This window comes from Rhipicephalus microplus, unplaced genomic scaffold (assembly GCF_043290135.1).
Source record: "Rhipicephalus microplus isolate Deutch F79 unplaced genomic scaffold, USDA_Rmic scaffold_19, whole genome shotgun sequence".
Classification (NCBI taxonomy): Eukaryota; Metazoa; Arthropoda; class Arachnida; order Ixodida; family Ixodidae; genus Rhipicephalus; species Rhipicephalus microplus.
In genome coordinates this window covers 11,390,631-11,414,572 of record NW_027464592.1, presented here as the reverse complement: position 1 = coordinate 11,414,572, position 23,942 = coordinate 11,390,631, and the positions used below count along the sequence as shown (strand labels likewise).

The following is a 23,942-nucleotide window of genomic DNA, read 5'->3' as shown; positions in this document are numbered from 1 at the left end:
TTCCCAACTGTACTGGCTGTACCAGTTAATCTTTACACAGCGATAAACTTCAGCGTATGTAATTTGGTATGAAACAGACAAACACACGGACAGGACAAGTGCTAACTGGCAATTATCTTCATTGTGCAACAGTTTTCCTAGATGTATTCGCCCCAAGATCGAAATGTGTCAACATCAGGTGGCCACTGGTTAAAGCGTGCCTTGTGTGCATTGGTCTTTGCATTGTCTGCTAGCCATGTAAGGCTAGAATATGTGTGCACAATATGTTCATCCTCAAAGGGCGGCTCATCCCGCTATGTTAGCACAAGCTCAACTGCTTGCACGTTTGCCTAGCACTATCTATGCCAGCATTTCGACTTGCTCGCCTGTATATGCACTGCAGTAAGACCAGTGTGTGCCCTCGCCGAGTACTGGGTGTTGTCGTACCTTCCATTTGCCAGGGTCATGTCGGTAAAGGTCTCGCTTTGTCGAATGTCTTGAGGGAGTTGGTGCTTCCTAACAATCATAGTATTTACGCGAAAAGACAAAATGGAGCTGCAGAACCACACATGCGATGTCTATTCTGTGTGTAAGTTTTCTTTATTCATGTTATATTATGATGATTTACATACCACTCTGTCATTGAAGCACTTTGTACTGAAGTGCCCTTGGCGTCATCCTAAACATAAGGAATATTAGATAACATATTAGTGAGTCAGTATTAACAAGGACGAAGAAGGCAGGTTGACCAAATCTTGCTTATTGTAAGTGCGGCGCTGTTGTGCTATTTGATGATGCCATAAGCTTTGATTTTACTAGAGATACTTTTTGCATTTCACGGTCCCATTACAATGAAATATTTGTGTCAAGTAAATTCTGCCACTTCAGTATTTACATTGTCCTTTAAAAAGAATAGAAGTACATGGCCATAGTTCAACATGAGTCACCAGGCGCATTTTGAACATTGTGCGAGCCCACTCGTCTGCTTCGATTTGAGTTCACTTTAAGGAATCGAGATGGTAAAAAAAAATTGATCCAGATGGCATGCCTAGGTTATATCATATAATGTCCCGCAAAACACAGTCTTTTTTTACATTATTTTGAGTGCTTTTGTGGCATTGTTATAGGTTGACTCACTTGAAAAAAACCTTTGTCTTATCAAATAACCAAACATTGTTGCATCACTGTGTGTAAATAATCGATTGAACAAAGCTGTATGTTGTTACCTTTTTGTATTGTCATATTCGTGGTTACTTTACCTCATTGACCAAGAATGAAACAAATGACGAATTCAGTCGCACTACAGTGGTCACGTGCGAATATCGCTTTCAATGACAGATTGTGTTCCTAATACTTGGCAAGCTTTGTACATTCATTCGGTAATGGGCAACATACATATTACAAGTAGGCTGCAGTCAACGCATTTTATTCTCCAACAGTCAGCTTGCACCGCTCACAAAATGCGCACCACCTCACACTAGTGTGATGCTGGTGCTGCCGCTTGTACTCTGATCTTGGGGCGAGTACACAGTACAGGAGGCATGCACCGCACACTGCGCATCAATACCACAAAAGTATGTATATACAGAATAGACAGGTCCAATGCACTCAGTTGGTGCTTTTCGAACATGCATCGCCAATGTGACAAGATTGTCCGTTTTCCTTCCTGGCACATAGCTTGGGTTCGGTCTATGCATTACAATGGCAACTTAAAACGAGCCCCGTTTATTGTTTTTACCAAGCAGAGCAGTCGATCATTGGCCATTCAAGTTGCTTGCATCCCTTGGCATACTGATGAAAAGGGATGGAAAAGGGTGGTTGCAAGAGCTGCACGTATTGACTGTCACCCGAACAATACAATCACAGTTTCATACCATATGGTTCCGGCCACTTGACATTTGTCGAAGAAAGCCTGTTGTTCAAATACCAAACATTGCCTGTCTCACTTTATCATACAAAAGTTTCACTGCATCGATTTCTCACAAAATCAGTTTTCCTTTAGCTTCACTTAACCACTAAAAGGACCGCTGGGCTAGCCGGTACTCTGTATCATGGGGCTTACCAAAGGACTATAGAAGACGCAAAAGTGATTGATTGATTGATATCTGGGGTTTAACGTCCCAAAACCACTATATGATTATGAGAGACGCCGTAGTGGAGGGCTCCGGAAATTTAGACCACCTGGGGTTCTTTAACGTGCACCCAAATCTGAGCACACGGGCCTACAACATTTCCGCCTCCATCGGAAATGCAGCCGCCGCAGCCGGGATTTGAACCCGCGCCCTGCGGGTCAGCAGCCGAGTACCTTAGCCACTAGACCACCGCGGCGGGGCGACGCAAAAGTGATGCAAAAATGATAAAGTACTCATATTTTCTGCCACCATGACTTGTTTCTTTGCACTCATAATCAACATTCTAGAGGGATCACCTTAGTGTGGAAGATTACCTTACATTCCAGGAACACTACTCTTTGTTTTCGAATCAATACAATCTGTAAAATGACCCTGGTATTCTGTGCTGTTACATTTAATACCATATGTTGCTTATCCTTGATGTAGCCATTAGCCCCAGCTTCAGTAAAAGCTATGGGAATGGTTTTAAATCAATCTTTGTCACATAAAAAGTTAAATTTTGTAGCAGCTGCCCAGAGTGTTGTTGCAAAGACAAGAAACAACAAATAGACTGAGTCAGTGCTGGATTGTAATTACAGCTGCACAAAAATTACACCTGGAATGCATCAGAATGTCTTGAAAAGCACTAAGGCATAAAAAGAAAGGAGTGAAAAAACATGGAACGAACCGATCCGAGATATTTCCAGTCTGATATGACTTGGAAGTTACAGTCAGCAGCAGGGAACGTACATCATCGCAAAACACTGTAGGTATCTCTACTGAGTGTTATTATCCGAGAGTTCACATAAAAAACGACGATAATTATGAGAGAGGGCTCTGGAAATATTGACCATCACTGACCATCCACCATTTCATCTCAATAGAACATGTGATCACCGCAGCCAGAATCGAACCCTGGACCCGCAGCCGAGCCCCGTAACCGCTACTTCACTAGGTCGCACGCTTTTTCACACCACAAAATGTTTTGCTGCCAGAACACTTAGGCCACAATGAGAATCGTCATGTTACAGAAAATAAGTAACGGTTATTACTGTTTTGTGTATTAAGTAATTGATTACAGCTGTCGAGTACAACCACAGAAAAGCAACTCAGCAATTACAGAAATGTAATTTATTACTTTCACATCGCTTTCCTTCAAAGTTTTATTTCCATAACGTAATAACGCAAGTCTACTCGAACTACAACAAAGTACTGTGGCTTGCATGGTAGAGAGACGGCTACAATTGTGAGTGAAAGCTGGGAAGCTTGGCGGGTTATCTATAAAGTCTTAATAAAAGTCAGCAAATAGTGATTTTTGGGCTGGCCATTATTAAATCTTTAGTTTACCAGAAAGAACTGGCAAATGGTCTCAGCATGATGTACTGAATGACAGAAGCGACTTTTTACTTTTTAGAGCATACTTTGGAGCAGGAAAAGTACTACTTTGGAGCAGCAATAAGAACTTTCGGAGCAGGAAAAAATGCTAGTTTACAGCAGCTACTAGTGGCTTAGGAGCAGATAATAAATTTGCCATGCATTATTAAGAGTTCAGAGCAGTGTCGAAGCAACTAGTAAATATTCTTTGTTATGAAATGTATTTACCAAACAACAATCGAAATAAATTTGATGATGCGAACAATGGAAAGTTGTCAGAAGTGTGCTGCAATATGAGCTACAATTTGAAATACTAGTATTTGGGGCAGATATCAAATTAAACCAGAAAAGATAAGCGCCACATTTTAGAAGTAACCAGGGTCCCATATAAGTGTTGCTGAATGATAGATAATAGGTACGAGGTAAAAGCAAATACGGCTCATTTTCACATTTTACCACACTAGCCTACCTATCCAGCTGAGAAAAAAAGCAGCCAAATGGCCTATATAGTCAATATGACAGTTCTGTGGTACAATTGGGAACAGAGCCGATAATGCTGCACATTAGTAGCACACTGAAATGAAAGCACACTGATTCTTCTTAAGGAATTATGAGTTGATTAAAGAGTAAAAGTTTGAAGTTTGTCACTCTCGTTTTTTCAGCGCCATTTCAGGACAGCTTTGCAGCATTTCTCTTTCGGGGTAGTTTGGAGCAATTAAAGCAGCACTTTCATCCCTGCACGATGGAAGTATAACGAGGGTACCTCCTTGAGCTGGCAACATGGTGCCCAAATGACACTACTGTGTTGCAGGGAACATGTCTTATAAAACAGGCGAGCGTTTCAATTGATCACAATTTTTTTTTTGTGGCAGCAGTGAGACCCGCTCTTTCTCCATGTTTGCGGCGAAATTGCAACCAGGTATTGCTAGAAAGCACAACCCTTGGAACCGCAAATGAGCCGGCCCAGCAAACAACCAGCCCCGATTACTTCGAAGAATTTTAACTTCCTTGCACCCCCCTTTTTGCATCATTTGTTAATTCAAAAACCCACGTAATTCAAACATTTTTCATGGCCCCAGAGACTTCGAGTTAACAAACCTTTAATGTATATAGATAAACAAGCAGAAGTCGCCGCTTTATTGTACTTGCTTTTAAATCATCCATTGATTGCTTTTTACATTTGGAATGGCCAAGGGCTACATGCGGAAGTCGTCTGATGATGATTTCTAAGAACGATTTCCGAACTTGACTCAACGGTGAGCTGCATACACTTTCGAGATGTCTTTCTTTTTCTGCAACGCACAGCCTCGTCCTCATACTGCATTTTTAGTGTAACTCCTGCCATATCATACTATTCAAAATGGCAGTACATGCAAATAAATGATAAAAGGTGCAAAGAGAAGCAAAAAAGATGCACACATTTTGCTGCCACCACAACCTGTAGCAACCAAACTAGGGATCGAGAAATTTCATTAGCTTCTTAGACAAGGACGGCATGCCGACATGTCAAAGGGCTGTGTGTGTGTGCATGCACATTTTTCTCTGTCCACATTCAGTTGCACTAGTCAAACATGACACGCTTTACTACAAATGAAAGCTTCGGTAAGCGTGCTTCTGTAAAAGAAGCCATGTGGATGCTCTTTGAAAAAAACCTATTCACAAGATCTACGTTTACCTAAACCATGATGGTGAGTACTATCACTGAATAAGTTGGTCGATTCACTTAATAAACATGCCTTGTTGCAAAACAGAAACTGGGATGGGCATGAGAAAGTTGCTAAGGTGCAAGCTCTGCTTCTACAAAGGCGATCCTAGTGTCAGAGTTTCTGCACACAGTTTCTGCAAAGGGAGCCATATATGTAACTCTCCCAAATGCAAGGCCCAATCAAATCGTGAAGCTGCCCAAGCATGCACATCTGTGGCCAAGGAATACAGACATAATTGTGAATGGGTGCATATTGGATGTCTCAGGAGAGAGACTTCATATTAGGTAGTCCCAACTGCTACTTCAAGTTGACCGTAACTTCTCTTGGTTATAGTCTATATGGCAGTGTTGGATGATTTTGCCATTCCAGCAATCTCGAAAGCCAACCTTTCGGAGCAGTCTTTCTATTTTGTAGCAGAGATGCCACAGATTCAATTAAAAGTTTTTTTGAGCAATTGTAGCAGCATTGCCACCACTGAATTTAGAATTAAACAAAACGAATATTATAACTTATCGAAGTGAGGAGCACTTGTGCTTTCCAGACTTTGTTCCACTAACCAAAATAATAAAAGAAACTTAAGTCACGAAAATTTTGTGAACCTCCGTTTTTATTCAGCGGCTACTGATTCATCAATAATGGCAATGAAACTCATTTGCTCAACTGAAACAGAAAAAAGCTTCCATGGACACTAGCACCACATTTCCGTCTAGTGGATTTACAGGAAACTCAATGCTGTTGACAGCTGCCACAAAGCGAGATCTTTCAGCGTTTCATTCAACTACAATAACTTATTTTATGTTTTCTCCCTCGTATCGCTGTTTTTGTTGAAAAAAAAAAACAATCCTGGGAGTCGCTAACTCACTGCCAGTATTTTACACAGAGTCAGTATGTGGGTAAATTGCAGCAATGTTACCTTGTAGGTCTGACTAATAAATAGTCGGTCTAGGTGCCCGTGTAAGTGGGTATAGAGTAGACGAGGTGAAGTACATGATTTCTCACAGCGTGAAAAAAAGTTGCCAAATTTTCGGTGCCATGCAACGTTTTCGCTATTTTCTGAGATCGAAAACCACAAATCAAGAAGCAGTTGCACTACTGGCCATATAACAGATTAACCAAATTAATTGAAACATCAAGAAAGAAGTGTAAATTTAAGGGCTCATTGTTTTGTTATATGTCACACGTATCATATTTCGTTTTTTCTTGTAAAAGAAAGATAAAAGAAAGACAGAGAGGTTAGCCGTTCCTTGTGGTAGAGCGTGCACAAGGAGGGCTCACCCGTCTTTAATGATACTCAGCCATGAAATAACTATGAGAGCGAAGTGATCGAAGCATATAAAATGCAAAGAAAAAAAAACATGGTTCTGATTGTGTACCGTCCACAGAGTTATCACGAAAAGAGGCTGATCACCTGTTTAGAGAAATGTACCATGCTCTGCGTTATCTTTATGTTACTTGCAAAGCATCAGCGTGTTATTAATTAATCAGATGGTCTTATGCGAAGTGTTTACATCTGTACCAGTTGCATCACGTGTGTGTGATATTCCTTTCCAACCCTGTTGCTTCATTGCTAGTTCAGGAATCCTGTAGTACATTGTGTTATGAACTTGTGCAACGGAATAATCCACGATAAAAAATACAGTTCAGGTAAGATTATAATTAAGTGCCAAGAGGTTGATGTCTAAACGAAAAAAGATATTTCATTTGAAATCTAAGAGGCATCATTTTCTTAATTTCTCATTGTCCACTGTTTCAATAGACCCCTTACTAGGCCAGAAATCTAGTAGACTCTCGTGAGCAATGCACAAAATGCTCTTGGATAAAGCCTCTTCGCTCAAGTACAGCACTGCTGCATTATACATGTTGTAGTTGTCAATTTTCTTTACAATCAGAACTACTGGTAGAATTTCCAGTTAGGGCACAACTGGCACCCCTTGCTTCCAATTTAACTAGTTATGGTTTTCAACCGGGCCAACTGCTTCTAGTTGAACTGGTCGTGGTTACCGTTGGTGATCAATCGAGTTATAATTGGTACCAAATAGCTGCTATGTGGAACCAGTTGCAGCTGGTATCAACTGGGACCAATTAGTTCCCAACTGAGATCAGTCGACACGAGTTACTACCAGCTGAAGCCAGTAGGATTCCCTGTTGCACATTTTCGCTCGGGGTTGTGTATCGGCATCCTTCAAGGCTGGGTTTGTCACTCTTTCAAACGATATGCTAGCCGCTTACCACCATGAATCCTGTGAAACATATGCAAACACAGTACAGGCACAAAAAAAAGCACTGCACATTTCTGGAAGCAATAAACACACATTGATCATAGCCACGTACCACGGTGGCACGGTTTTATGAAGAGTGTTCGTTCTCAGCCATGGTGATTGCATTTTGACTGACGATAACCAGGTGGTCAATACTTCCCCGGAGATATACTGCGGTACAACTTGAGATTGGTACCTTCCTTCCCCCTCCTCGCTCCTTTTTTTTTTCATATGCATACTCAAAAACAAAGCATTTATGAAATGTTTGCCAGTTCTCTTCTAGTAAGTCCAGTCCTCAGTAATTTCAAGCTGAGCTTATAGTTTCTGCTCCAACACTATTGTCTGAATTCCACAACTATCAGTCTAGATTCGAATAAATACGGTATGAGGGTCCCCTTTCAGTCTAAAATGCATGGAACATACCTTGTGCCCTTAAATAAAGGAGTATGACAGACAAATGGCCCATGCATTTCTTTGAAAGCAGCTGCCAAATATCTCAATTGATTAATCAACAAAAAACATCAATGTCAATTCACTATTTTGTTAACCTGCCTAATCAAACTGATCATTGGTGATTCACGCTTCGAATTATTTATTTGCTCCTTGTGTCAGCACCTCCTATTAGTTAGTCGAGGCTTTCAGATTAAGTTTGAATTTTGCTGCCGTAGAAACTTGGCGATTGTTTAGAGACTCATGCGAACCAACAAGCGTGTGTTGTTAAGAAAGTAGGCATGGCTGATGCACTTGAGAGAAATGCCTGGCGTTCATTCTACTTCAACAATAAACCCAAGCCAAATACAAATGATGACGTCATCTTCGTAATCAGATATTGTTGATTGGTGTAAGTGCTCAGAACTTATGCCAGCTATTCACTGGAGAGCTGCTGTTTGAAGTCTAGGAAGGTTTGTATGACCAGAACTTAAGGCACACCGCATGTATAACACCATTGAGCTGGCCTTTTTAGCCAGTTTTAACAGTTCTGGTTTCACTTCACTCAATCAATTCTCATTTAGTGGACTGCATCCAGTTTCACTTGAATGATGGAAACGATACGCACACCTTTTCAAACTGTTTAGCGACCGCACACCTAAATTGAGTGAGGACACAGGCGACAGTCCCTCAGCTTGCATGAGCATCTGCAACTCAGTGGTTGGCTTTGACCTCATCAGCAGTGTACGCAAAGCTGTAAACTTTTTTACACAATCTTACTCGGGCACGCTGCCGACACAATAGGGCTTGTCGTACTTGAATTATTACAGGACATCACGTAATAGAAGAAATGGCCATCTTCTCACTTGGACATCCTTCTTTTTCCCCATATTTACTAGTTCTTGTGCTTCCACCAGCTTCTCTTCATGCCAACAAGGCCACTCACATCAGAAGCAGCACTTAGCACCGATTCTCGTTTTTCTTTTTTTTCTTTACTTCATTGCACAGGGGAAGACGCAAAAAAAAAATCCTTGGATGCATATTTTGGAATGCCAGCCTGCGCAGAGGCTGTTGATAATAAGAAATAGTGATGCCAGAAAAGGCGGTTCAATTCACTGTACTTAGACAAGCATTGTTCACATCCAGCACATCCACTTACTTTAATGTGCACGCTATTCTTATAAAAGAAGCATTGTGTGCAAAAAATGTGGGGTGCACCCGAGTTCAAGGGGAATTTATTCACTGCATGATAAGTACATGAAAAAAACAAAGAATTTAAGAAGTGTGGTATCCTCGGAATGGAAATAAAGAATCACATATCATGTGTCCCAATTTTAGAACACTGGCTAGTAAAGCGTCAATGGCTGCAAGAAAGATGTTGGTACTTCGTTTATGCTGATTATAGTATAACAGCCACACAAAAATATTAGTACAAGCAATCAATTGTTCCATCAAAAAAATCCTCCAATGCAAGATTTACAATGGGCTGCTTGAAAGACCCCTGAAAGCAACACTATTGAGACTTTTTTTTACTATAATCTGTAGCCTTGCATATCGTAATGCTGAAATTGAGTTGCAAGAGCTCTGATCTGCCATTTAATCAATGCTAGCATCATAGCTGCATCCCAATTTTAGTACGACTTCAAAGTGCCCCATAGGAAATCAGCGCCCCACCGCAGGCGAATGCCTGAGGCCAAGTGTGAGGCTGAACCAGCAGTCGGGGAACCCACTTCCTGTCAAAAATGAAACAATGCGGGTCACCTGGAGCGATAAGAAAAGCATTCCTGGTGTAAGCAGCTAGAAACCCAGCCAGACAACAAAGCAATAGGGGTGAGGAACAGTCGTGGTTTTGTATGCACCCCATGAGCATTCTGCAATGTCGATAATACTCGCTTCTGTGGAATATCAGTAGGAGTATACTCCACACTTGTGGCAATGTCACCGGCGACTGAAAATCAAGACGAGCACTCACGGTTTCTTTGAAACCAAATGATGTATCTTAACCCATTAGGGACGAGTGTACTTTACGAAGTACCCTTTCTTATTCTGGAATAAAAGTATGTAACACTATATTCTGATTTTGCTCATTGAAATGTTAGATGCAAAGGGTTGCAGCGAGATAATGTAAAGTAAGCATATCGAATTTGTCCTATTTTTTGTGCTCTATGAGTCATTCAACTTTAAAAAAACACGAGCCTTCCCGAATTTCTTTCAGATTTTACAATTTATGTGATGAAAAAACGGACTGCTTGTGCATCAACAAGAACAAAGTAATTCCTGCACAACCCGAGCAGTGTATAGACTGCATAGCTTTGCTCAGAGGTGTGATCAAATCTGGGTGTACTTTTTATAGTACAATGGGACTTCTTAAAAACAGACACATATTTAATCTTGTGCAGTGCCTTTAAAATTGCACTAGCCAATTTCCTTGAAGTAATGCTGTTTATTTTTAGTTATCTGATACCCACGAGGCTGGGACAGATACCGCTGTGAATATGAATGAGCCCATTCAGGTTTCATTGTCGCATCTGACTCTTGTATAGACACTTGGGAGGAGGAGAATGACGACGGTACAAAGGGTGATGTGTGTCGACAATAAAAAATATGGAACCAAAGAAACATAGAGAGTATAGATTCTCTTTTGATCCTGAAAACAATTTTGTTTCGTAACGACCAAGAACAAAGGGATAGTTTCTATGCTGCCGAACGACCACACAGTAGCTTATATGTTCTGTAACTGGGTGGCCAAACAGTGAAAAAAAAAAAAACCGTCGTCCCCTAGCAACTCTCCTCAGCATCAGTAACAATGTCATGAAAGGGGCTGAGCTCTACGATCATGCTGCGAATAACTACAAACATTTCATGGCTGAGACACAGTGGTACAGGCCTACATTTACCCACATGATAGAAATGGCTGTAGACAACACATATGGGGTCTGCAACTGCACTCTATTTTAAGCAGATCCCTAGCTTACAAGATGACAATTGCCCTTCACTTGCATAATACTCATCACTTGGCGTTGTTGTACCTAACGGAAGTTTCAAGAGATCTACAGCGTCCGCTGAGCTTGTTATTACATTTGATCCATATGTACAGACGTTTTCACAAATCCTGCAAAACAACGCAGGTATTCCACAATACACTGGAATAGTGTTGCAAGAAGCATGACGTTACGCTTTCCATAAAGGGTCGGTACTACATTAAGCTGTATGTGCCACGATGAGTTCGGTATTCGTTTGGCAAGGAACTAGCGTACCCTACATTCTTGCATCTCACTAGCTTTCTATCGCTATCTCGACGGACCAGCGTACTTTCTAAAGCAAGTGTTATCACTTCTGTAAAAACTCATAAACGTCTATGAAAGTTTGCACGTATTGTTGTCTATTGCATTTATTTAAATGTGCTAAATCTTAATAAAATTCACTCAGTACTTCCTTTGTGGTCCCCAATGGGTTAATGGCAACATTCATTAGTCATAATTGGTCAGCAGTGCCCATGCATGCAGGACTATGATACAACACAAGCATCTCGAGTTATCAAAAGCTGTGTCAGGGGACCAGAAATTTTGTTTTTAAATATGCATCACAGCTGCCACTCTTGTTAGGAAAGCGCCGAATGTAACAATTTTCTCACTCCAGGACCTTGTTTTCATTCAGTAGCAACTTTACAGAATGCAAGAAGCTTGATGGGAGATAGACGACAGCTAGTGCTAGCTGACACACTGAAGGTGGCACACATATTGTGTTTTAATGCAATGCAACTGTCAAGGAAAATCTGCGAGTGTCGAAGTCATTCTATACAAACACCTCGTGGAAGGAGCCAGCCACTGAGCATCATAAGAAAATGAACGAGAATGTGCTAGAAATATATCTGGCACTTTGGACTCACCGAAGCTTTCTGGAGACAGACTCACTTGCACTCCCGAAAATTTTCTTACACTGGAACTCGCGGCTCGGTCCCAATGAGTCGACTTGAAAGTCCGGTGTTAGCCTAGAATTAATTTTTCCGATCATGGTGTCAATGTTTTTGATCTCGCGTAATCACGGTGCTATTCTTGGCCGCTTTCGATATGGCGCTTTCTATAACAGGTTATGAGTGACTGCAATCCAATAAGAACATTTTTTTAGGAGATCTTTAACAAGAATTTTTTTCAGGGAGTTGGTGTGCTATGCTATGTACGCACGTAATTGACACCTCTGGTCAATAAATATCAATATGGTGATTAAACGTTAACGCTTTTGAATGTCCATGATTGAACATGAATAAAACGAAAGTAAGGCTGATAGTAGTAATGCTGAAAATGCGTAGATATAGTAGATCGGCAAAATAAAGTAGAACTCACTTAAACTCATCAAAATGTTCCCAGCCACACACATACAAATATTTCCGTCAGCCAGACTAACTGCTGCATCCGAGTCTGAGCAAGTTCGAGTGAGTCGACTCGTAAGCGAGTTCGTGGGCGACATACATGCTGAGAAAGACTACCTCAGCTATGCACACACACACACACAGGAAACACCAATAAAGTGGATACTAAACATAGCCTGATCATTTCCAGCTAAACATGAGGTATCAATCAAGCAAAAAAAAAAAACCCTGAGCGACAGTCAGTATCCAACAAGTCTAGCGGCATACCACATTATGAAGGACCACAAGACGGACTCTCCTGCTTCTTCATGACCATGTACAGCCAAGGTCTCTTTATTATATGAACACAGAAAAGAAACTTGGTCGCCCCAGACTATGAAATTTTTTTTGTTTGACATAAGTGTGAGCAGTCTATGCCACTGACAATGCACAATGAAGTTGGAGGTGCACCAAAGGCCCTGAATCATAGCTGTGTGCATCAAGAAAATACAATCAGTGGGAGGCATGCGTATGCACGAAGAACAGCAGAGTAATGTGGGATGTCTTTTCTGGCGAGTGCAGGGCGAGATATTTTTTTTAGGCTAGTTAAACCTATGTATGTTCTAGGGCGCCTGCACACATGCAAAACTGAGATCGGTCATGCTGATGGAGAGGTGCACTGGCACAAGTAGATTTTGTGAACTCTGTCGTAATTATGCAGTGCACATTAACGTATTTCAAGCATCAAGACGACACAGCAGCCTCTTCAAGAACTTTAACAGTGAAAACACTCTAAGCAGTCGCACAAGGCGGGGCGAGGACCAAATGAACGGTTATTCACCTCACTAGACAACATTTCAGGTAATGCATGAATTTTCAGCACAGAACCAGCACAAGGATGAAACAAGATTGAAAAAGCAGTAATGTTGCATCCCTCTTTTTTTTTTCTCTGTCTTGCAGTTGTTTTTGCACTGAAAAAGCAGTACTGATGCGTCCCTCTTTTTTTTTCTGTGTCCTGCAGTTGTTTTTGCACTAAACATTCATTGCTATTTGCCCCAAAAGAAAACAATTATTAGGCATAGGTATAGACATGTGTTATAACAAATGGAATACATCTGCCGATTTCGGGAATAACATTGCATTATTTACACAGCAAAAGCACAATCATTTCTCCTGCGTACAGTTGGAGGAATGTTCACAGATGAATCATTTGTTGAACAACCGCCCATATTTTTAATCAGAACACACGAGCATCTATAATAATAATAGTTGGGGATTAACGTTCCCAAACCTCTATAAGATCAGGAGAGACGCCGAACTGGAAAGCTCCGGAAATTACGACCACCAGGGGTTCTTTTAACGTGCACCCAAATCTGAGCCCACGGGCGGGCCTCAAGCATTTTCGAACGCGCGAGCATCGATCGCCGAGTGAACACGCACCGCATGCCGCAACAGCCTGGCAGGAGGCAGCCACAACACAGGTCTATTCATCAGGAACATTCTGGTTCATTTAGCCGCTGTGCTTCGTTAAGACCGTTTCACATGACACACGAAGTAGCGATTGCCAGACTGTAATTGGCTCGCAGCAAAAAAAAAAAAAAAAAGGGGGGGGGGGGCAGTTCGCTCCTACCGCAGCGGTCTGCGGCCTAGCTACAAACATGTTGGAAATTTTTCGCTCTCATCGCAGCGGCGGAGCAATTTTTTGATCGGGACCCGCGAAATAGCTAGGGCCGGGCCGGCCAAGCCATCGATATTGCTTGTTTGTTTGGATAATGCCCAATTTCACCACATTTCAAAATGAATTTAGACTGCAGAAAGTGTTATTAAATGACGAAACACGCATGCTCTTCGCACAGATCGCTACATAGGAAAAATTATGCAGTGTCATTCATCAAAGACCTGCGGCAGAAATGTTGCTCGTCGCGACAGTCCCAGAGCAAAAATCGCGGGAGCATTGGCAGTTCATGTGAAACGAAACTTCCATTGGCGGCGGCCGCGAAAAGAGCGAATGGAGCAAACGGAAAAATTGTTTTCCTCTGCAATCGCGGCATGTGAAACAGCCTTCATAGGGCGCTTATATGGCCGATCGACGCACGTGCATTCAAGTTTAAAAAATGGCCGGCTGTACATCAAACAATTTCTAAACAGTGCCGGGGATTTTAGACGAAGGTGTACAGTGTCCTAAATAAGCCAGGCAAAATGTGCCCAAACACACAGCTACTTTCGTGATAACACTTCACTCGAGAGCGGCTGCCAAAAACGTACTCGCAAGCAGCTAGGCGCCTGATAGGGCACGACAATCATCGTTTCGCAGCGGCCTCGCATATGGTAGACCGTTGAGCCACGGCTTGGCATGAGACAGGCTTCCGCTACACCGGTGAAATAGGCGGATTTCCCCGCAAGCAGCTAGGCGCCTGATAGGCCACGACAATCATCGTTTCGCAGCGGCCTCGCATATGGTAGACCGTTGAGCCACGGCTTGGCATGAGACAGGCTTCCGCTACACCGGTGAAATCGGCGGATTTCCCTTTCTTGCAGATCTGATGCGCAGCACAACGTGAAACTGCGTTACTCGTGCAGAACGATATCCAGCAACACAATATGGCTCCCAGCTGCTACTCGACCGTATAATCGTGTATAATCGCGATAGAGACTGCCTTCGTCGAAGCATCTGGCTCAAATACACTCACGGTTCTTGTCGCTGTCTTTCGTGCTGCTTTCGAAGAGCACCGAGACACACGAGCGTCTCCGCCAGCCAAGAAACACGCCGTTCGTTCCGAACTCACGAGTGACCAAGTGCGCTGTGGAAACGAAGCATTGGTTGTAGCAAGCACGCGAGCTCCTATTGGTCGCCGCTTGCGCTCGAAACCACAGGAAATGTAGTAGAACGAACGCAGTGCCGACTGTTGGCCTGCATAATTGAGCTTGAGGGCCAGCACTATAGTGAACTAGAATAAACCAACCACTACTAAGACCAATGCAAGAAAGAACGCTTCGCTGCGGAGCACGAAAGAATCGCTGAAAGCAATTTAAGGAAATCCACGCATCCACAGAGTTGCTGACGATGGATAAGCGAATATTTTTATTATGTAGATCGCAGCCTTCTCTAGAGCGTTTTTTTTTTCGAGTGGCGTCTTTCGTCGCCGTATCTCTGCGTTCAGGCCACCTATCCTGCCATCTCACCAACGTGCCCAGGCCAAACCTGACTCACATTTACCTGGCCTGCCTGTCTTTTCCTACTGGCGGCTTCACGGACCCGCCAAGGCAGAAGAAGATCGCCACCAACACAAGTGTGGAAAGTAGTGCAGGAGTCAGGAAGGAACAATTTCCATTGAAATAATCTTTTTTTTTTCCACATAGGATTGTAGAGTGGTAGCGGTCCCACGAGGGGCGAGTACTACCAAAGGCTTAACATCAATTTCGGAACATAAGCACGATACCGGGCATTCACAGAAACGAGGGACACAGGACTTTATTGTGAGCGTCCGGTTTACGCTCTAGTATTCTCGAAACTATGCATCATCTCGGTAAATTTTAAGTTGTATTCAAATATTGGGTATCCAAACTTCGCAGTTTGAATTTTACTGATGAGTACGTTAATGTCGGCTTTATGTGTCCTAGCAGTTGAGTTTTTCATTCAACAAAACCTTCTTAGAAAGTGTTCACCTTTGATATTTCTTTTGCACCGCGTGCATTCAATTCATTCACATTATTCTGTAGAAAAGGAAGAGGGCCATGGAGGAAAGAAACAAAAATTGGCAGCATATCCACGGAGTAAATGATAAAGAGTGGGACGAAACATTCGTCCGTCCATTCGTGCTTGCTTCCGTCCATCCGTCCATACGCCCCTCTGTGTGACCTTCCATGCTTCCATCCGCCCGTCCGTGCGTCAGTTCGTGCGTCCATCCCTGCGTTTGTCCATGTATCCACCCCTGCGTCCGTTCTTGCGTCCATCCACTCAACACTCCAAGTGCCACCATATCGCATCTTTTCATTATATATTCGATGGATGGATGGATATGGCTGTACCCTTTAGATCGGGCGGTGGCTAGCGCCACCAAGCCTTCATACTTAATGAACTCAAAACTATATTTATTTATTTTTTCCTTAAAAAATGAGTTTGAGGATTCGTACTTTGCAGTGAAGAGTTTAATTTTCACTCGTGCCTTGACTTTAGCCACCAATCAGATAACCTCCCTCTAGTTAAGTCTACTTGCTTAAAGTCTATTTTGCCCTCCCGGTCCCTAAACACCAGTGCTTTGAAAACCTCTGCCCCATCATCCGGAACTATAGGGTGAAGCCCTTTACAGAACATTATCAAGTGCTCGGCAGTTTCTTCTTCCTCTCCACACGCACTGCATACTGTGTCTACTACTTGGTATTTGGCCCTATATGTTTTGGTTCGCAGTACTCCCGTCCTTGCCTCAAATAGTAGAGAACTACCCCGAGTATTATCATAGATCCTTTCCTTGGCAATTTCCTGCTTAAAAGTTCGATAGATCTCTAGTGCGGACTTCTTAATCATGGCCATTTTCCACATGTCAGTCTCTGTTTCCTTTACTTTCTTCTTAACCGATAGTTCTTTTTGGTTTGGTCACCTGCTGTTTTCTAAGTATTTACCAGTCAACTTCCTGGTTCGCTTCCTATCGACATTCTTCATGTACAAGTAGCTGAAAACCTTCCTAGCCCAACGCTCCTCCTTCATTTCTCTCAATCGCTTCTCAAATTTTATCTTGCTGCTAGCTTCCCTGCCCTCAAATGATGTCCATCCCATATCACCTTGTACTACATGATTTGGTGTATTCCCGTGAGCTCCTAAAGCAAGCCTACCTATTCCACGTTGCTTAATTTCTAATCTTGCTTGAACTTCTGATCTCATGCACAAGACCGCATTGCCGAACGTCAGCCCAGGAACCATGACCCCTTTCCATATTCCTCTCACAACATCATGCCTATTGTAATTCCACAGTGCCCTATTTTGCATCACTCCTGCATTCCTGTTACCTTTAGTCGTCACGTACATTTCGTGTTCCCTCAGGTACTCGGTCCCATTGCTTATCCATACGCCCAGATATTTGTATTTATCTGTTATCTCTAGCTTGACGTCCTGTATCCTAACCTCACTACCTTCGTTGTCATTGAAAATTATGACTGCTGATTTTTCCTGACTGAATCTAAAATCTAACCTATCTCCCTCATTACCGCAGATGTCCATCAATCTCTGCAAATCTTCCTTGTTGTTGGCCATTAGCACTATATCATCTGCGTACATTAATGCTGGTAGTGCCTGATCAATAAGTTTTCCTTGTTTGACTAAATAGAGGTTGAAGCCCAGCCCACTTCCCTCTAATTTTGCCTCTAATCCTTGTAGGTACATCATGAATAATAAGGGTGACAGGGGGCACCCCTGCCTAAGCCCCCGTTTTACCTTTGCAGGCTTGGATACCTGTTTTTCCCACTTTATAACTACCTTGTTACCTTTATAGATACCCTTTAAAAGATTAGTGACTACATGTTCCACCCCTAGTGTGTCCAGTATTCCCCACAATTCCTCTTGAACCACGCTATCGTACGCTCCCTTGATATCCAAGAATGCTAGCCACAGGGGCCTGTGTTCCTTTTCTGCTATTTCGATGCACTGCGTCAGTGAGAACAGACTGTCTTCCAACCTCCTGTGTTTCCGAAACCCATTCTGCAGTTCCCCAAGCACCCCCTCATCTTCTATCCATGCCTGCAGTCTTTCCTTTATGATCTGCATCGCCAGCCTGTAGACCACTGATGTCACTGTTATATATTCCCCATATAGAAGCACCGCCATCCAGCGGACATTCCAAGGACTAAATGAGATGTGGCATGGCACACTTTCTTACGGCTCGCGCTTCGGGTGTACTTCCAGCCTTTAACCACCTCGAGTTCAGGGTATATACTAGTTCACTGTATTCATGGCACTGCGCGGTCCAACGCTCGCTAAACCTTTCTAAAACCAAGGAGGTTACGCCCAGAGAGTATAACGTAGCATCCTATTCCTGTCAGATGGTGCTCAATGTACATGCCAATGGCTGCTAATGGGAAATGAGAGATAGGAGAACTCGGCTTTTACTTTCTTACGGCTTACTTTTTACTTTCTTGTAGTTACAAAGGTTTGTCGCATGCTGCAATTGCATTCTCTCTTCTCTGGTCCAGACGAAAGCGCTGGAAGCTAAACAGGGAGGGATGGCAGGGCCCCAGAAAAAACATCACACGCGACTCGTGACCTTTGAGCCCTTTTTTCTAGTTTTTTTCTTTGAATGCACCGCTTTTTCAGTGTGATCACCCGCGCACGCGTGGACAAGTCGCGGCCTTTCGCGGTGATATCTGTAACAAACGAGTGCGGTATGTTCAAATCAGCGAATGGCTGATAGACGGGTAATTCACGTGTGATTTTTGGGCACATTCCGCCATTTGTCGAAAGAGAAAAAAAAATTGCCCGCAGCTTCCCTCGGGGGAACACTGAGGAGGATGCGGAAGCGATTCCGCCAACAGTTTGGCCGGCGCTGGTCGAAGGGACGTCGATCATTCTGTTTGTGGATTCGTTGGCATTCATTTCACGGCGACTTCGGACGTCGACGCGCCGTACAAACCAACGGACGAGCGGCAACTGAGCGAGCGAGCGCCGACCTTGAGTATATATACAGCGCGACGGCGCATGCGCTGTCAGCTGTCGAATGTTCTCGAAGGAGAAGCGCGCGCGGCACAGATGGTGGGCGACGGCGCGACGGCGCATGCGCGCGCGTCAGCTGTCGAATGTTCGAGAAGCGGTGCGGACGGCGCGGACGGCGCACTACAAGGCGCGAGTATAAGATGCTTCCGCATCTAAAAGCAATTTTTAGCTGACTTTAGTAATTTATTGTGAATTCCATGCCACGTGCTGTGCTATATTGTTTAGATTCTTTGGATCGCATGTTATCGGGAGCCTCTACTAGCGATCGGCTGCATTTTTTGACCATGCTCAGAAAGTGTTGCTGGGCCCCTTTAAGGTCGACGGATGGACAAGGCTGCAGAGCGGCTTGCGCGCAAGGCAGCGGCGGCTCGCGCTCGACGACGGAACCCCGATGTGCGAGCGCGCGAGGCAGAAGCGTGTCGTGAAACTTCGCGGTGGCGCCGACAAGATCCCGGCGTACGAGAACGGGAGGCAGAAGTGGTGTGGTGACGGCGTGCGGCCCAGTTTCGCCCCACTCTCTATCATTCACCCCGTAGATATACTGCCATTTTAAATGCGAAGTATTTCTTAGTGAACTTCGGCGACTTTGAGCGTATCTATCTATCTATCTATCTATCTATCTATCTATCTATCTATCTATCTATCTATCTATCTATCTATCTATCTATCTATCTATCTATCTATCTATCTATCTATCTATCTATCTATCTATCTATCTATCTATCTATCTATCTATCTATCTATCTATCTATCTATCTATCTATCTATCTATCTATCTATCTATCTATCTATCTAGCCGCCTACGACATTTAGCTCTCCTGGCCGCTTCGATATTGTTATCGATACCAAACTTGGTATAGAATAACATCATTGTATGGCTAGCATATTTGACCAGTCAGAACATGAAAAGCTTGACATGCATGTCATGAATTTCATGATTTACATTCCATGGTCTTGCGGTGGTTTTGTTCACATGGCATGTTGCAAAAATGGCATTGTATGACATGATTGCATGTCGAACACTAGTGACAGACCCTAACATGAAAATCATGACTTGCGTGTCGTGTAACATGGCTACATGCGCCGCTCATGATGCGCTCGCGGCCATTTCACAAGCGTCACATATACCAAATTTGGTATTATGGTACGTGAATGCATGTAGAAGATAAGAGACTGGTGTAAACATAATAAACATGAGATGCCTGTAATGTAACAACATGATTACATGCTACGCTCATGATGCACTCGCGGCCATTTCGCTAGCTCAATATGTACCGAATTGGGTATTACGTGACGCGAACAGATGACATAGGTAAATCACACATCGAAACATGATAATCAAGACATGCGTGTCATCTAACAACATGGCTACATACCACATTGCTGATACTCTCGCGGCCATTTCGCTAGCTTCTCATATGTTTCACGTTTCGCTAGCTTCACATATATCGCTAGCTTCACCTTTCCTTTCCCATTGGTGATGCGAAGTCGCACAAAAACAAGGAGAAAAGTTAATAAAAGATGTCGCTAAAGCCGATGACCGTGCAATACTTGACTGTTCGTGGGAATTTCGTAATAACATGCCGGGCTGCGTTACAACCCTCTGGGATGCTCTGAACGACACTATTCATTATTACATTGAAAAGTGTGTCCCCTCCAAATATGTTTGCACTAACAGGAATAACCTGTCGATGACAAGAGAAATCATTCATTTACATCGTAGGCTAAAACGAGCCAAAAAACATAAAAAAACAGTTAGTGAGATATCTCAATTAAAAGTCAGCCTCGCTTCCAAACTCTCCGACGCAAAAATTAGGCATTTCACTCACTCATTACCTGACAAAAAGCCCTGAAAAATTCTCGCGATATTTAGAACAAACGGATGCTACGACCAGTCAAATAACTGTTGATGGTTGTATCGTAAATGATGTGTCGGTTGTCGCTGATCAGTCCAACAGATACTTCTGCTCCGTATTTTCTGCTCCCCAACATGAATCACCACATGACAACCTTCTTCCAGTAATGTCTTCCGTGTTGATAACTTATGAGGGTATATTTTCTTTAATGCTTAATCCGAAAAATAAATCTCCAGCTGGTCCAGATAATATCCCTAACACGTTATTGCGTAAATATGCGGAACCCGTTGCGCACATTTTAACAAACGTTTTTCGCCTCTCCTTCGAAAATTCATTCACTCCTGATGACTGGCGCATGACACGTGTAGTACTGGTGTTTAAGAAAGGGGATCGTCTAAACATTGCAAACTACAGGCCTATTTCCTTAACTTGTACCCCATGTAAGGTATTATAACACATAGTCACACATTACATCACATCATTTCTTGAAGAAAACCGCCTGCTGTCGTCATTATCGCGTGGATTTAGAAAAAAAAAATTATTGACCGCAACGCAGCAAGTCGCAACAATTCATGAGTTCACGTTGTCGCTTGATGCGGGGAATCAAATTGATCCTATTTTTTTAGATTTTAATAAAGCCTTCGATCCTGTCACGCATAGAAAACTTATTTCTAAATTACATATTTTAGGTCTACCTGTTAACCTCATTGACCGGATCCGTTCTTACCTTCACAATCGCAAGCAGTATGTTAAAGTAAATGACTGCATGTCTGGTATTCTACCAGTATCTCCAGAGTTCCTGAAGGCAGTGTTTTGGGACCTACTCTCTTTCCAGTGTATATAAATGACATTTTTAAATCAATAGAAATATCACAAGTCCACATAAAGCTTTTTGCAGATGACTGCATACTTTATAAAACGATTACTGCTCCGAATGACCAAAAATGTCTGCAATCCAACCTTTGTGTCATTTTAAAGTGATGCGATGATTGGTCAATGAAATTAAATAGCGATAAATCAGTTGTCATGCACATAACAAATAAGAAACACCGTTTTAATTATACGTTTTTTCACAAAAGCTATCCATTGACTGAGGCTAACGAATATAAATATTTGGGCGTCCCAATTACAAGCCACCTTACATGGTCAAGTCACATTATTAAAGCATGCTCATCTGCTTATAGAAAGCTCAGCTTTTTTTTACATAAATTAAAAACAGTGCCTTCAAAAATCAAATTGTTGGGCTACAATTCTTTTATAACACCAAAGTTAGATTAAGCTAGTGTCGTTTGGGACCCACATATAAAGAAAGATGTTAAGAAGCTTGAGATGGTGCAGCGAAAGGCGGTTTGCTTTATCTTTAATGCCTACCACAGAAATGACTCACCAACAACGATCATGGCCATTAATGATATCCCTACTTTACAATACCGAAGAGCTGTTGCCCGGCTAAAATTTCTACACTCACTTTATTTCCGTAAATTTAACATTAGTCCCGAAACTTATATAAAAAATCGAATCTCAAGACAAACTCGACATACGCAGAGTTACTCTTGAACCTTACTTCGCACGTACTAATATTTTCACGAACTCGTTCTTTCCTCGGACGATCAGTGAGTGGAACGCGTTATCTTTTGAAGCATTCTGTGATAATAAAAATCCTGACTTCGATAATTATGTATCTTTCTGTTTTTAACCGTACAACTCAAGATCTCAGACTCTCTGATGTTGTATCTGATTTGCATTCTGTAGTGGCAATTTGCAATTTCTTGCTGCCATTGTACTTTGTTCAAACGTTATTCTATGTTCTACTGCCTTATCATGTTTTTATTGCTTGAATTTTCTTTTTATTGAAGTTACATTGTGAATCAATTATTATGCCCTTCCCCCCCGCCCCCGCTTGGTCTTTCGACCGCAGTATTCTGTAAATACCAAACTTGGTATTACGTGCCGCCAATGAATGACGAAGGTATGTTACTGGTGCAAACACGATAATCGTGAGATGCCTGTCATGTGAAAACATGACTACATGCCACAGTCAAGGCGCCAATACATTTCGAGGTGACGCGGTGCACGTGCTCGTCGGCGTTCATTTTCTCGCGTCACACCGGCATTGCTACGCCAGGCGCTGGTCCTGCTTCGCTTTGGCGCATGCTCATTTCAGCGTGCTTGGCGTCCCTCCGTCACGAAAAGAGGGAGACACAGTGCTGTCTGGGTAACGCATCGGCGCGAAATGCAGCCTGTATGTCACTTTTCACGACACCTGCCGTCGGGCCGCGCCGACGGATGCTGGTAGCTCCTGGCGTCAGAGTATAGAGTGCTCGCGTTTTGCTGATGCTGAGTAACTGTGCGCAGCGTGCGCGCGCGTCAACGCTACGATGGAGTATATTGGGCCCTTCATGATGCGCTCGTGTTCGTTTTGCTAGCTCCACATATACCAAATGTGGTGTTACGTGACGTCGTTGGATAATGAAATATATGACTGGTGCAAATATGATAATCCTGACACGCGTACGTGTCATGTAAGAACATGACAACAAACCACGCTCATAGCGTGCTCGAGGCCGTTTCGCTAGCTTTGCATACCGAGTTTGGTATACGGGACGCGATTGGTGGCGAATGTATGGGACTGGTGCAAACATGATAATCATGAGATGCGTGTCATGTAACAACATGACTGCATACCATGTTCATGATGCACTCGCGGCCATTTTGCCAGCTTCACATGTACCGAATTCGGTACAACATGACGTGAACGGACGACATAAATAAATGACACGTCCGAAAAAATGGTCATGCGTGTCATGTAACATGACCATGTCCCACACTCATGATGTGCTCGCGGCCGTTTACTACCTTCACATATGCCAAAATATGGTATTACGTCACGTGAATGAATGACGAAGGATTGTGACAGGTGCGAAGATGATAATCGTGGGATGAGTGTCATGTAACACCATTAATAGGCGCCACACTCAATGCGCCAACACACTTTGACGTGAGCAGGCGCGCGTGCGCACCGGTGTTCCTTTTATCGCGTCACACCAGCGATGCCATGCCAGGAGCCGATATCCTCCTTGCAGAGATCAGTGGATCTATTCACTGACCTTCATTGTGGATCTTCATGCCATTTACTGGCAGGCGCGCGCCGCGCTGCGTTGCTTTGACGGCTGCGCGTTTG

At 43.1% G+C, this 23,942-nt stretch overlaps 1 protein-coding gene across 1 annotated transcript in view; it reads right to left on the bottom strand.

Annotated features, from left to right (window-relative positions):
- Positions 1 to 23,942, bottom strand: part of LOC142785210 (uncharacterized) — an 84,932-nt gene that overhangs the window by 42,345 nt on the left and 18,645 nt on the right. Inside the window, exon 3 of the mRNA XM_075883659.1 lies at positions 11,747 to 11,848. The gene's annotated coding sequence lies outside the window, so the exon portion shown is untranslated. The remainder of the gene's footprint in view (positions 1 to 11,746; positions 11,849 to 23,942) is intronic.